This window comes from Biomphalaria glabrata, chromosome 18, assembly GCF_947242115.1.
Source record: "Biomphalaria glabrata chromosome 18, xgBioGlab47.1, whole genome shotgun sequence".
In the NCBI taxonomy this organism is placed as follows: Eukaryota; Metazoa; Mollusca; class Gastropoda; family Planorbidae; genus Biomphalaria; species Biomphalaria glabrata.
The window spans coordinates 7,330,524-7,345,543 of record NC_074728.1 but is presented as its reverse complement, the minus strand read 5'-3'; the positions used below and the strand labels follow the sequence as shown (position 1 = coordinate 7,345,543).

At 35.7% G+C, this 15,020-nt stretch overlaps 1 protein-coding gene across 1 annotated transcript in view; it reads left to right on the top strand.

The window, feature by feature from the left end:
- Nucleotides 1–15,020, top strand: part of LOC106067519 (atrial natriuretic peptide receptor 3-like) — a 109,065-nt gene that overhangs the window by 81,003 nt on the left and 13,042 nt on the right. The window lies entirely within an intron of this gene.

The window sequence follows — 15,020 nt, the reverse complement described above, 5'->3', positions numbered from 1 at the left end:
TATTTCTCTTTTTCTCATTCTTATTATCTCTTGTTCTCTTTTTCTCTATCTTTGTCTTACTTTAGCTCTGTCAGTTTCTGTTACAATATTTCTTACTTTTTATTCTCTCTTTTTTTTCTCTCGATCTTTACATCTCCCCTCTCTCTCCCTCTCGCTATTTCTCCCTCTCTTAACCACCTCTCTATGACGCCTCTCTCCCTCTCTCTATCCCGCCACTCTATGTTCCTCCCTCTCTCTGTGTCTCTCCCTCTCACGTTCTCAGTAATGAGAAGGGGCTACAGTGAAATATTTAGCTGGACAGTTATGATAAAACCGTTGGGACCGATTGATTCCGCCAAATTTCTCTTGCAGACGATAAACTATTTTTTATTGTATCATTCCGCCATGAGTGTCAGACCCGTAAGAAATGACGGCTCCAACGTTATCAATACGTCAGTTCTGCACAGCTAGTCGCTGACCTCTGTGTCGTCTGCCCAGAGGAAAGGTTCCACTATTTGTATAATTATATAACAAATATAGCCTTGAAGTACTCTACAAGTCTTTATGTTCACCTTTGCGTTAATCCGGATATCCTGTTTATATAATGTAAAAGATTAATATTTAATAAAGTTTTTAATGATACTGAAAATGGTTTCAATTATTTGTTTATATATTATTCTACGGATTAGCTGCAAAAACATTCTAATTAAAAGAGTGTCCATTTTAGAGAATACGATCTTGGGGCTCGTCTGTTTTGATGACCGAGGGTTATCGAGAGTGTCAGTACAACGACCAACCGCCTTTACTTTCGGGAAGTATGCAACTGGGTAAACTCAGGGGCGTAGTACAAATCCTGAAGTTCAAAATCACAGTCTCACCAGGGATTCTAACTCGAGACCACTCGGTACTGAAGCCATGCGCATTACCACTACCACGCAGCCAGCAGGCCCCAAAATCCTTAAATGCATCACTCTATATTATGTTATTCCCACTGTGTCCACTCATTTTAAGGACACATCAAAATAACAAAGACATGAAATATCTTCTAGAATAAGAAATGACAGGCTTAGACTTCAAATCCAAGTCTACAAGTTTGTGTTAACCTTTCCATTCACTTATAAGAATAATTAGATTAATGAAATCAAGCTAATGATTATGGATCATTATATAATCGGACAGAGGCATGTAGACCCAGCTTCGACTTACATAATTTGCCTTAAATAAGTAATATGAATCTGGTGCCTACTTATTATTTTGGTAGTAGCCTTTGTAGCCGGCGACAAAATCGCTTTGCTGCAGCGAATTTAGAACAATGCTGCAGGAGCAGACCTACGCAAACCAAGAAGCGATTCTACTACTGCTCTATTGCGTACATTGAGTTCCCGAGAGCTCTTAGGTTCACATTTTGTCATCAATGCATTTTTAACAAAGAAATGCCCTTATACCTTAGCGAACTGATCATGGTCTATGTATCTTGCTGACACGTGCTGGCCTTCTATACATCTCTCTGATACGTGCTGGCCTTCTATACATCTCTCTGATACGTGCTGGCCTTCTATACATCTCTCTGATACGTGCTGGCCTTCTATACATCTCTCTGATACGTGCTGGCCTTCTATACATCTCTCTGATACGTGCTGGCCTTCTATACATCTCTCTGATACGTGCTGGCCTTCTATACATCTCTCTGATACGTGCTGGCCTTCTATACATCTCTCTGATACGTGCTGGCCTTCTATACATCTCTCTGATACGTGCTGGCCTTCTATACATCTCTCTGATACGTGCTGGCCTTCTATACATCTCTCTGATACGTGCTGGTCTTATATACATCTCTCTGATACATGCTGGCCATCTATACATCTCTCTGATACGTGCTGGTCTTATATACATCTCTCTGATACATGCTGGTCTTATATACATCTCTCTGATACATGCTGGTCTTATATACATCTCTCTGATACATGCTGGTCTTATATACATCTCTCTGATACGTGCTGGCCTTATATGCATCTCTCTGATACGTGCTGGCCGTCTATACATCTCTCTGATACGTGCTGGCCTTCTATACATCTCTCTGATACGTGCTGGCCTTCTATACATCTCTCTGATACGTGCTGGCCGTCTATACATCTCTCTGATACGTGCTGGCCTTCTATACATCTCTCTGATACGTGCTGGCTTTCTATACATCTCTCTGATACGTGCTGGCCTTCTATACATCTCTCTGATACGTGCTGGCCTTCTATACATCTCTCTGATACGTGCTGGCCGTCTATACATCTCTCTGATACGTGCTGGCTTTCTATACATTTCTCTGATAAATGCTGGCTTTCTATACATCTCTCTGATACGTGCTGGCCGTCTATACATTTCTCTGATACGTGCTGGCCTTCTATACATCTCTCTGATACGTGCTGGCCGTCTATACATCTCTCTGATACGTGCTGGCCGTCTATACATCTCTCTGATACGTGCTGGCCTTCTATACATCTCTCTGATACGTGCTGGCCGTCTATACATCTCTCTGATACGTGCTGGCCTTCTATACATCTCTCTGATACGTGCTGGCCGTCTATACATCTCTCTGATACGTGCTGGCCGTCTATACATCTCTCTGATACGTGCTGGCCGTCTATACATCTCTCTGATACGTGCTGGCCTTCTATACATCTCTCTGATACGTGCTGGCCGTCTATACATCTCTCTGATACGTGCTGGCCGTCTATACATCTCTCTGATACGTGCTGGCCGTCTATACATCTCTCTGATACGTGCTGGCTTTCTATACATTTCTCTGATAAATGCTGGCTTTCTATACATCTCTCTGATACGTGCTGGCTTTCTATACATTTCTCTGATAAATGCTGGCTTTCTATACATTTCTCTGATAAATGCTGGCCTTATATACATTTCTCTGATAAATGCTGGTCTTCTGTACATCTCTCTGATAAGTGTTGTTCTTATATGAACCTCTCTGTTTTCCTTTCAGGTCATGATTTCACTGAAACTATAATAGGATTATTTAGCATGGAGTCATTTTCATTTCTAGTCATTAACGTTCATGGTAGCTACACATTTCGTCTATATAGTGAAGCATTAAATGTAAATCTGGCTGCCTGGTCGTGCGGTTTGCACGCTGGACTGTCGTTCGGACTTATCGATGGTCCCGGGTTCAAACCCTGCCCGCTCCCGTCCCCCGCCGTCCTGCGGGAGGTTTGGACTAGGAAGTAATTATCTTCAACTCTGAAGGAACATCCGAAATAAGTAAAACAAATCTTTTCAAAATATTTTTTTTTCTTTTGTACATCAAATTGTGAACATCTGGACATAGTGATTACAGCTTATGGGAAAAAAACTTTTTCGGAAGGACTTGAAAGTAAGAAATTGCTATACAATGTTCCCCCAGATTAATGCAGTTGATTTGATTTTTTTTTTTTAATTGTAAAGATACATATCAAGTGTGGATAAACACACATTTTTCTAAGACACTACTTTTTGTGTTTAACCTCTGGAATTAATTTTAGTATTGGTTGTCGTTATGAAGATGCAATCACGGTATCTTTTTTTTTTTTTTTGGTATCGAAAAAGGGGAAAGAAATTGTACTTGACTGACATGGTAGTGTAAGTGGAATTAGTCACCGCTTAAAAGTTTGAAATTAGCAACAAATAACGATAAAACCTTTTAATTTTCATAAGCACTTCGCTGTCACAGTACTTAACACACTAGTGGGAGGAGATTTGAGTCATTAAGAATGATATCTGGTCGTTCCACTTTGTTTATAACTGTATTTAAAAAGCAATCGCGGTAACATTTACAAGGTTGTCCCCTTTTCTTCTATCCCCATCCTTTCCCAACTGGTCCAGACATGTGATAGGATCACAGCGTATTGGGAAAGCTAAAAGCATTAAATTGCGCTAAAAAAAAGTTAGTAATAATCGCACAGATTAATTATTCTTAAGTCTAGATCTACTAAAAATGTACTTACATAGGACTGATTTAGCGTTGTAGGAATTGTTACGGTGCTTCATAGTTATTTTAGTTCATGCTTTTTATAAATTTATTGTTATAACTTAGATAGCTGGCCAAATGTTTGCATAAAAATTTAACATCACTTTTGATCACGTGAGACCTTTTTTTTCCTCTCGGAGTAGATATGTCCTTGAACTTCATTTTGGAGGAAATCAAAGTCCCAAGGCGGGCGGCCAAATACTTAATAGACCATCAGCGGAGGAACTAGACCTTGTTACCACACACACACACAGCCACACATAGACAGGCTCACACACGAAGAGATACAGAGGCCAAGCGATCAACGTTTTCTCTATAAAAAAAAAAAAGGAAAAGCGTGCGAGTCGGTTGTAGAAGGTTTTGATTGATGTATTCGACGCATGCGCACACGGGGATCTCGTAACAACTTAAGTAAAGAAACAATCTCAATTTTTCTAGCAGTGTGTGTGTTATATATGGACCGGTGGGTGGGGGGAAACGACTACGTGGGAGGAAGACTGGTGGCTGAGGCAAAGAGGTATTGTCCACGAAGAGGGATTCCAGACGACCAAGACCAGGAGGGTAGAGGTTAGCCAGGAGAGTAGAGGTTAGGGCAGTGGTTCTCAACCTTTTTAGTTCCGCGACTCCTTTTGCAATTGTCCACTATGTGGCGACCCCCCCCCCCCCAGGCCGTAAAATCATGTTTCTGCTAATGTTATAAAATCTTAACCATAATGAAAATATCTGATTGAATAACCAAAGCTGTATGTTTAATCACTAAACTATAAATATTTCTGTTTATAACTAATGACAAATAACTGAGATTGTATTGTTATGACTTGCATTTATTAACTTTTATATCGTGATCAAAATATTCATTTTTTATACTAATGTGGTAATTTGAAAGGGAGCCTTTCGTCACAACATTTGATTGATAGTAAATTAAACTGTTACAAATAAATACTTATACTGCGACAATATAGAGTTTGGAATTATTTTGATTCAGCCGTTCGCATCATCTATTCTTGAATGACAATTATAATTTAAAATAAATAGAAGCTACCCAAGAAAAATGCTGTACTATTTCGAAATTTTTTTAGAAAAAAATAATCTATTTTTCCGATGGTCAGGAGCGACTGCTGAAAAATTGTGACTCGCCCCCCCCCCCCACACACACACAACGGGGTTGCCATCCACAGGTTGAGAGGGCCGCGAATAGGGCGTTGCCCACTGGGAAATTTAACAAATACTTCTAAAAATAAATTAAAATATGAAGTCCTCGATTTGAATTATACCCAATTTCAGAAATGAATTTTTCAAGTTCAAGGACTAATCGGGATGTCTGGACGTCGATGGTGTGACTTCTTGAGACTGGTTTTGAAATGTATGCACTAAGATGTGTCAAGGTCTTTGTGACTTTTGTGATGGTATGTGTGACTAAGAGAGAGATCAAGAGGAAAGAAAAATTTAAAAAGAGGAAGAGAGAGAGAGAGAGAGAGATCATAAATACAAGGGAGCAGTGACAGACAAAGAGAGAGAGGGAAAGCAAGGAGAATTCAAAGAGAAAGAGTTCGTGGAAACCCGACATAAGCACCTAAAGTCAGATGGAAACTCTCAGATAATCATTTTTCTACTGGTCCACAGCAAAGATTGAACCATAGTGTACTGATCATGCAATAAGCATGAAAAATGCTCTGTACAAAGGCATTAAATTCCATCTGACCTGTTACTAGAGCTTTTACACATGCAATTATGAAGGTAATTTTTTATTTCAATGTGGATGGATAAATTCACTTAAAAGTTCTAACTTGTTAAAGACTTCATGAATACTTTAAACCTAGCATTTTATCATAAAATAACTATATCATAGTATACTAATAATAAGGCTTGTCTTCGAGTCTGAAGAGGAATGAGGAATGCAGTATTTCCCTTGGCTACGCAGTCCTAGCCGTGGCCTACATATTTTGCCACTTTAGCGTAGGCATAACCATTGTCTGACGTTGGTCGATTAAGTATAGAGTTATAGTATAAGAGGAACTAGATTACTTAATGCATTTTTTTCTTCAAGGATTCTCATTAATGCAATGCGTATTAAGTGCCATCTTTGTAATATTTACTTGTAGACAAGCAGCGCTTTCTTTAGACCCTATTTTATTTAGGCTCCTTTGGGGCCCTTTAAAACTCCTGGTTTTGTATGTCAATGCTAAATATTTATTAGGAGTCCTAAGCTATAGATTGTGTAATTTTTATTACCATATTTTCATTAATCTTTAACTCGAATCTCCTGTTCTGTACTATTTGGCGATTAAAGAAATAATAAATTTCGAAAGAAAAAGCAACAAAAAACAAGATTACAAAGAGAGTTTGTGTTACACAAACTCAGAGGCGGCCCCCGTTGAAGTCGGATCCCTGTCGGATCTGCATATTCGCAAATAATATTCAAGAGGTGATTTAATTTTGATGTAAAATGTTTTACACGTTTCGGATGTTCCTTCAGAGTTGAAGATAATTACTTCCTAGTCCAAACCTCCCGCAGGACGACGGGGGATGGGAGCGGGCAGGGTTTGAACCCTGGGCCATCCATAAATCTGAACGACAGTCCAGCGCGCAAACCGCACGACCAGGCAGCCATCCGATGGTCAAAAGTAATAATGTTTCAAAGATTCATTTGCCGTAAATTTAAATTTAATAAAAAAATAGTAGATTAGTTTTAGTATATTAAAACATTACAATATTGATCAAAACGTTTGGAAATGAAAATCTACACTTTTTTTTTTACACTTTAAGTTTAGAAATTGAAATTCTACATCTTAATCTAGTCTATTTTAGTCTAAACTAGATCTAGAAATTCTAGATCTAGACTCTAAAATAATTTTAATTAGAATATAAATCCAGATCTAGATATACTGTAATAAAAATCTAGATCTAGTTTAAAAAATCTAGATTAGATCTAAATCAAGATATCATTCCTTTTTTAAACGCGAGTCACATAACGAGGCTTAATAAACATTACTATACCGAGTTCTTTTTTCATTTCATTTGAAGAATTAATTCCATATAACGTCAGAGGGAAAAAAAACACTACGTCACACGGCCTAGCTAGACTAAAAATCGCCTTCATCTATAAGAGCCATTTATCGAGTGTTCATAGACTTTGGTGCACCGAGTGCGTTCTTTAAGCATTTCATTTAAAGAATTCATTCCATATGACGTCAAAGGAAAAAAAACACTACGTCACACGGCCTAGCTAGAATAAAAATCGCCTTTATCATTACGAGCCTTTTATCGAGTGTTCATAGACATTGGTGCACCGAGTGCGTTCTTTTAGCATTTCATTTAAAGAATTCATTCCATATGACGTCAAAGGAAAAAAAAAAAACTACGTCACAAGGCCTAGCTAGACTAAAAATCACCTTTATCAACACGAGCCATTTCTCGAGTGTTCATAGACATTGGTGCACCGAGTGCGTTCTTTTAGCATTTCATTTAAAGAATTCATTCCATGTGACGTCAAAGGAAAAAAAAAACACTACGTCACACGGCTTAGTTAGACTAAAATATGTTTTCATTAATACAAGCAATTTTTTCGAGGGTTAATAGACATTGGTGCACCGAGTGCGTTCTTTTAACATTACATTTAAAGAGTTCATTCATATGACGTCAAAGAAAAAAAATTCCATTACCTCACAATAGGCTAGTACCGGTACCATAAAAAAAAATGTCTTTATTTACACGAGATATTTAACGAGGGTTCATAGACATTGGTGCACTGAGTTCTAATAGATATTATTTAAAATGGATCAAAGCCACATTGTTTTTGCGTTTTGTCTGTCAGTCGGTCTGTCCGTTATCTTGATATAAAAAAAACAACTAAAAGTTATTAAAAATTGATTAACCTTTATTTTACGTTTCAAAACATCGCAATAATTTTTAGGTATGAACACAATTGAAAAGTTTATATAATAGATTGTTCCGGATGTTTGTATAAATAGTAAAAGAAAAAGAGAATTTCAGATAAATGTAATACCGTTAATTAAATTTTTTGGATGGTCTCGTATAAAAATTAGATGTACTACAGCCACGTGGAGAGATTTTCATACCTTACTTTGGTGTTTGGATTCTGTTTTCCTTAAAAATCGGAACATAATATTAACGATAATTAGATTTTTTAATGTTTTAGGTAGAAAGTTAAATGTACTGTAAGAGAGTAGTGAGTTAAAATATTTTTCATAAAAATCCGTAAAAACATTATTTCGTAAATGAGAAGATTATTTGTTTATTAATTAGAAGAGAGAGTTCAAACAATTATTTGGCGTTAGTAGATTTTTAAATAAATTCGGAAATTTCTGGCGACGATTTGTAAGAAACAAAATCCGGAACTTTCTTTATCGATTACAAAACTTCTATGTTATGTTTTACAAGAAAATTAAATGTCTAAAAAGTAATTTTCAGTAATCAATTCTAGTAAATTACTTTTTTTAAAAGCCTTATGCGATTTCAAACAATCATTAGGCATAATTCATGTTTTATAAAACAATATCCGGAACATTTTTACACTTAATGAAATATAAGTCAGTATAGAGATTATGATTTAGCATTAATATGCTATTTACATAAAAAACGGAACAACATATTATTGATAATGTGTTTTTGCAACGTTTAAGCATGGAAATTGAATGTAATATAAGTTAGAAGAGCAAACAAACATTTGTTGGCGTTGATTAGTTTTGCACAAAAAAATCCGGAACAATCAAATTTAGATACTTAAAACTATTGAGATGTTATGGGAGGAACATTAAAGGGTAAATCAGATTTTCAATAGCTTTTAGAGTTCTAGTTTTTTAAATCTAATCGTGACGGACAGACCGACCAACAGACAAAACGCACAAAAATAAGCTTCTTTTATTCGGATGGGGGCACTAAACAAAAAATAAATAAAATCTGATTTTTAAAAAAAGTTTAAGGAATTGGTTTAGCACCTGATCATGTTGCGACGTTACGCTACTGCACGAAAATCGCTGCATAAAAAGTCCATTTAAAAAAATGTGCGTGATATTTACATACAAAGTGCATTATTAGCCTTTATAAACAAACAGAAATGTTTTCTTTTAATTTTAGCAGCTAGTTGACCAGAAAAAACGTCTTTAACTATTATTTGTATTTGTTGTAAACATTTCCTGTACATTTTAAAAATATATTTGACTTAGTGATACTGAAAATACACAAAAATTGTCCATCTTTGTTAGCATATTGTAACATTGCCTCCCTTACATTTACGTAATTGTTTTAGAATTGGTGTATTTTTATGAAAAAATCGCTTGCATAATTAATTTTCTAAATTAAACGGTTTGCTTTTAGAAAACCAAAAGTAGCCGTTGCACCTAAACTTTTCAAGCCAGATTTAATGATGAAATAATATTTTTCATATCTCTTCTAGTTTTCAAGATCTGAGTGTGACAGACGGACAGACGGACAGACGGACAGACGGACAGACGGACAGACGGACAGACGGACAGACGGACATTTTGCACAAACCTAATAGCGGCTTTTTCCCCTTACGGGGGCCGCTAAAAAAACAAGATTACAAAGAGAGTTTGTGTTACACAAACTCAGAGGCGGCCCCCGTTGAAGTCGGATCCCTGTCGGATCTGCATATTCGCAAATAATATTCAAGAGGTGATTTAATTTTGATGTAAAATGTTTTACACGTTTCGGATGTTCCTTCAGAGTTGAAGATAATTACTTCCTAGTCCAAACCTCCCGCAGGACGACGGGGGATGGGAGCGGGCAGGGTTTGAACCCTGGGCCATCCATAAATCTGAACGACAGTCCAGCGCGCAAACCGCACGACCAGGCAGCCATCCGATGGTCAAAAGTAATAATGTTTCAAAGATTCATTTGCCGTAAATTTAAATTTAATAAAAAAATAGTAGATTAGTTTTAGTATATTAAAACATTACAATATTGATCAAAACGTTTGGAAATGAAAATCTACACTTTTTTTTTTACACTTTAAGTTTAGAAATTGAAATTCTACATCTTAATCTAGTCTATTTTAGTCTAAACTAGATCTAGAAATTCTAGATCTAGACTCTAAAATAATTTTAATTAGAATATAAATCCAGATCTAGATATACTGTAATAAAAATCTAGATCTAGTTTAAAAAATCTAGATTAGATCTAAATCAAGATATCATTCCTTTTTTAAACGCGAGTCACATAACGAGGCTTAATAAACATTACTATACCGAGTTCTTTTTTCATTTCATTTGAAGAATTAATTCCATATAACGTCAGAGGGAAAAAAAACACTACGTCACACGGCCTAGCTAGACTAAAAATCGCCTTCATCTATAAGAGCCATTTATCGAGTGTTCATAGACTTTGGTGCACCGAGTGCGTTCATTAAGCATTTCATTTAAAGAATTCATTCCATATGACGTCAAAGGAAAAAAAAACACTACGTCACACGGCCTAGCTAGAATAAAAATCGCCTTTATCATTACGAGCCTTTTATCGAGTGTTCATAGACATTGGTGCACCGAGTGCGTTCTTTTAGCATTTCATTTAAAGAATTCATTCCATATGACGTCAAAGGAAAAAAAACACACTACGTCACAAGGCCTAGCTAGACTAAAAATCACCTTTATCAACACGAGCCATTTCTCGAGTGTTCATAGACATTGGTGCACCGAGTGCGTTCTTTTAGCATTTCATTTAAAGAATTCATTCCATGTGACGTCAAAGGAAAAAAAAAACACTACGTCACACGGCTTAGTTAGACTAAAATATGTTTTCATTAATACAAGCAATTTTTTCGAGGGTTAATAGACATTGGTGCACCGAGTGCGTTCTTTTAACATTACATTTAAAGAGTTCATTCATATGACGTCAAAGAAAAAAAATTCCATTACCTCACAATAGGCTAGTACCGGTACCATAAAAAAAAATGTCTTTATTTACACGAGATATTTAACGAGGGTTCATAGACATTGGTGCACTGAGTTCTAATAGATATTATTTAAAATGGATCAAAGCCACATTGTTTTTGCGTTTTGTCTGTCAGTCGGTCTGTCCGTTATCTTGATATAAAAAAAACAACTAAAAGTTATTAAAAATTGATTAACCTTTATTTTACGTTTCAAAACATCGCAATAATTTTTAGGTATGAACACAATTGAAAAGTTTATATAATAGATTGTTCCGGATGTTTGTATAAATAGTAAAAGAAAAAGAGAATTTCAGATAAATGTAATACCGTTAATTAAATTTTTTGGATGGTCTCGTATAAAAATTAGATGTACTACAGCCACGTGGAGAGATTTTCATACCTTACTTTGGTGTTTGGATTCTGTTTTCCTTAAAAATCGGAACATAATATTAACGATAATTAGATTTTTTAATGTTTTAGGTAGAAAGTTAAATGTACTGTAAGAGAGTAGTGAGTTAAAATATTTTTCATAAAAATCCGTAAAAACATTATTTCGTAAATGAGAAGATTATTTGTTTATTAATTAGAAGAGAGAGTTCAAACAATTATTTGGCGTTAGTAGATTTTTAAATAAATTCGGAAATTTCTGGCGACGATTTGTAAGAAACAAAATCCGGAACTTTCTTTATCGATTACAAAACTTCTATGTTATGTTTTACAAGAAAATTAAATGTCTAAAAAGTAATTTTCAGTAATCAATTCTAGTAAATTACTTTTTTTAAAAGCCTTATGCGATTTCAAACAATCATTAGGCATAATTCATGTTTTATAAAACAATATCCGGAACATTTTTACACTTAATGAAATATAAGTCAGTATAGAGATTATGATTTAGCATTAATATGCTATTTACATAAAAAACGGAACAACATATTATTGATAATGTGTTTTTGCAACGTTTAAGCATGGAAATTGAATGTAATATAAGTTAGAAGAGCAAACAAACATTTGTTGGCGTTGATTAGTTTTGCACAAAAAAATCCGGAACAATCAATTTTAGATACTTAAAACTATTGAGATGTTATGGGAGGAACATTAAAGGGTAAATCAGATTTTCAATAGCTTTTAGAGTTCTAGTTTTTTAAATCTAATCGTGACGGACAGACCGACCAACAGACAAAACGCACAAAAATAAGCTTCTTTTATTCGGATGGGGGCACTAAACAAAAAATAAATAAAATCTGATTTTTAAAAAAAGTTTAAGGAATTGGTTTAGCAACTGATCATGTTGCGACGTTACGCTACTGCACGAAAATCGCTGCATAAAAAGTCCATTTAAAAAAATGTGCGTGATATTTACATACAAAGTGCATTATTAGCCTTTATAAACAAACAGAAATGTTTTCTTTTAATTTTAGCAGCTAGTTGACCAGAAAAAACGTCTTTAACTATTATTTGTATTTGTTGTAAACATTTCCTGTACATTTTAAAAATATATTTGACTTAGTGATACTGAAAATACACAAAAATTGTCCATCTTTGTTAGCATATTGTAACATTGCCTCCCTTACATTTACGTAATTGTTTTAGAATTGGTGTATTTTTATGAAAAAATCGCTTGCATAATTAATTTTCTAAATTAAACGGTTTGCTTTTAGAAAACCAAAAGTAGCCGTTGCACCTAAACTTTTCAAGCCGGATTTAATGATGAAATAATATTTTTCATATCTCTTCTAGTTTTCAAGATCTGAGTGTGACAGACGGACAGACGGACAGACGGACAGACGGACAGACGGACAGACGGACATTTTGCACAAACCTAATAGCGGCTTTTTCCCCTTACGGGGGCCGCTAAAAAACAAACAACAAACTCAATGGTATTTTGCTTTCATTGCTTAGCGTTAAGTTATTCCTATTCATTAAAGCCTAATTATTGATAATTGTGTTCAAATGAGCTAATGACATACGTAATTTTCAGGACAATTATCTACGACACTTTTAATGGGACATTTAGAATCTATACTTTCATGGGCGTCATCAGCGGAGACCTGGCCTATAATCATTATAAGAAGTAGACCAACCATGATTAACTTTCACAAGGTGAAAGAGAGACAGAGATACAGAGATATATGAAAAGAGAACGATAGGGAAAGAGAAAGGTGCAAAAAGAGAGAGGGGCAGAGAGAAAGAGGAGAGAGAAAGAGAGGAAAAGATAAAGTGAAAAAGAAAAAAGTGTTAGAGAAGGAAAGAAAGAGAGAGCAAGTGAAAAAAGAGGGGAAAGAGAGATGGGGTGAGAGAGACATAGAGAGAGAAAAAAGTATAGAGATAGAGCTGCAGAAAGAGATATTGAGGCAAAGAGAGAAAGATGCATATATCTGAATCTTCGTGTAATTAAGTCATGTTGCGGTGTACTGGTGACCCAGCTTGAAGAATTTGATTGTAGTCCATCTCTCTCCTTCCCGAAGAAACTAAAAGGTATGATTGGAAACTAAAGCCAATGAAGTCATGCTTTTAGAATTAGGAGATTAACAAAAATACTTTCCAATTTATGTCCCACATTTTACAATTAATAAAACTACTTGTTACAATTAAGAGTGTCACGACGACACTCAATGCTGGCTCGTCCTCTGACAAGTGATAGTGTCATGACACTTACTGCTGGCACGTCCTCTGACAAGTGATAGTGTCATGACACTTACTGCTGGCACGTCCTCTGACAAGTGATAGTGTCATGACACTTACTGCTGGCACGTCTTCTGACAAGTGATAATGTCATGACACTTACTGCTGGCACGTCCTCTGACAAGTGATAATGTCATGACACTTACTGCTGGCCCGTCCTCTGACAAGTGATAATGTCATGACACTTACTGCTGGCCCGTCCTCTGACAAGTAACGGTGTCATGACACTTACTGTTGTGTCATGACACTTACTGCTGGCACTCCTCTGAAAAGTAACGGTGTCATGACACTTACTGCTGGCACGTCCTCTGAAAAGTGACGGTGTCATGAGACTAAATTTTTGCACTTTCTCTGACAAGTAATAGGCGACTATCCTTTAAAAAAAAGGAACAGTGTGAGTCCCTAGTAGTATTGGGCCAGGGCGTAATCAACCCAGTTCTCTCCATGAACCCTACACCTCTGCCTGTATTCACAAGCTAATTATTCCAGTAACTCGTGTAACACCTATTCAGGCCTCGCGGAACACTAGGGTTCCGAGGAACACAGTTTGAGAAACACTGGTGTAGAGAAATTTCAACCTGCTTGTTCCTTGACTTTGGAAACCAATAGGAATGTGACAAAAAAAAAAAACTGAAAATATGACAAACAAACAAAAATATGTTGAAAAGTTCAATAGTTCGTCGCCATGGCAACAATAAAGCTTCAAGGAAATGCCAGGGACACGAAGAGCTTATATCAAGCAACAACAACGAAAAAATTCCGGATGTTATTTCTTTTAATAAGACCGGGTTAAAACAGATTTGGTTTGAGAACGAAAAGGGTTGCCATGGCAACTTGTTTTCTTCCTTTAAGTGTCTATTTCTTCAGCGATTTCTAAAGTGCACAACAAAAGAACTTTTGAAGTTTCGTCACACATGGAAATGGTATCAGCTAATTAGTTCGTTTTAATGTTTCAGTCTTGTAAGCCAATGACTTAGTTTTGTTGTCCTTAAACAGCTCTGGTTTTTAATAGAAAGTTTTGTCAAAATTACATTTACTACTAAACGTTTTAACAGAGATCACATCGACTCACTCTGACTGTCTATCTGATACACATTTTGAGCACCTTATTTCTCTCATATCCATACTAGGATCAAATGTAAAAATTTACACAATTTCCTTGACTAACAAAAAAAAAAAAGAATCAATATAACAATTAACCAATTAATTACTGGTAGTTAATTATTTTGCTTGATATCAACAAGGAAAATCAATCCTCCAGTATTAAGAGATATGGCTAATTATTGAGGTTGTGTCAACTTTAATAACTGTACACTTTATTTCTCCCACACCCATTCTCGGATTAAATTGAACGTTTTACGCAATTATTTATTGAAACAAACAATTTGTCGATTTATTCCAGGTAATTAGCCACTGTGTTTGATATCTTAAAGGAAA